Here is a 1,653-nt window from a genome sequence, read left to right on the forward strand (position 1 = left end):
ACACACTTTGTCAGTGATGCTGATCTGATTCCGTTGCGCAGTTACATGTGGATTCAAGGGAGTGGAAAGAAGATAAAATAGTTCTTGAAGTTCGTCCACAGATGGAAATATGATTTTCACTTGGTTATACTTACAGTGACCATATTTTTTTGGGGAAAATGAAGGACAAATCAGAAATTGTTTCATAATAAAAAAAAAAAGCAAGTTGCGTTTATTTGTTTCACTAAAACTAAAAAACTTTATAACATTTATTATAAAATATAAGTATATACATAGTATTTAAACAATCATATTATTAGTTTAAAAATTTAATTTTGATACTTTTCACAAGAAAAGTTTTTTTTTTTAATAAATCAGGTTTGTGTTTTAAAAATCCATAAAACTGTATACAATTCATGTCAAAGTTGCATTTGGTAAAAATGCATGATTTTTAATGTTTCGATTTTTAATTGGGTTTTTTTCACTGGTCTACATATTGTTCACTAATGAAAATACTCATTCAGTGGGGGCATTAGATCCAGGGAAACATAAGCAAAATTCAACGATTTTTAAAATGTTTTTATAAGATACGTATTTATCTGTGAAATATTTAAAATTTTCAACCCATCTACGTAGGCAGGACTAATCATTTTATCGCCATTCTTCGATCTTTTCATCAAATAGTTCGCCGTCATTTATATTTACGTTCCAGTTCTAGAAATGAACAAAACGCTGTCCTGAATTTTCGCCCACAGTGGGATTTCTCGTAGTAGAACCCATTCAAATACTTCCATGTACACGAAAATGATCAATGCAGGTTGGGTAAAATTTATGAATTCCATCTTTAAACATGTTGCCAATAATATTCAATTTACTATTTCAATTCGCAAAATAAAGGACAAAATGGCCATTTTAGAAAAAATAAATTCTCAAGGATAGAGCAGTAAAATAAAGGACGTATGGTCACCGTAGTTATACTATAAATTAAAGATGCTAAAAAATTCTATTTTTGACTTAATTCTTTATCCAAGTGTAAGCAAATAAAGTTTGTTCATTAATCTTCCCCGACTGCCTTTCTTGTATATTATTATTATTACCCAAGACCCCATGGAGTCAAAGACTCATCTAGGAGGTCCTTTTGTCATATACACAGCTCATCATACCATGCTTTAAACACACTCAAATTCTCTGCAGACACCACACTCTCAGGCAAGGCATTCCAATCATTCACAACTCTGCATGAAAAAAACCTGCTTCTCACACCCTCTTTATACAGTTTCCAGAGATAACCTCTGGTTCTCCCCTGATCTTCTACTATTTTCTGTAGAACCTCTCTAGCATTGATTCTATAACAACCCCTTAATAACTTGTAGGTCTCTATCATATCTCCCCTCTTCCTCCTGTCCACCAGACTCTGCAAGTTGCATCTTCTCAATTTTTCCTCATACTCGACATTCCAGAGGTAAGAAACTACCTTAGTCAGTTGCCTCTGGACCCTTTCCAACATCTCTTCATCCTTCTGAAGAGATGTTCAATGACCAAATCTGGGCTCGACATTCCAGAGGTAAGAAACTACCTTAGTCAGTTGCCTCTGGACCCTTTCCAACATCTCTTCATCCTTCTGAAGAGATGTTCAATGACCAAATCTGGGCACAATAGTCCATGTGTGCTTAA

This window comes from Typopeltis vanoorti, chromosome 16, assembly GCF_054136105.1.
Source record: "Typopeltis vanoorti isolate ZY-2024b chromosome 16, IOZ_Tvanoo_1.0, whole genome shotgun sequence".
Lineage (NCBI taxonomy): Eukaryota > Metazoa > Arthropoda > Arachnida > Uropygi > Thelyphonidae > Typopeltis > Typopeltis vanoorti.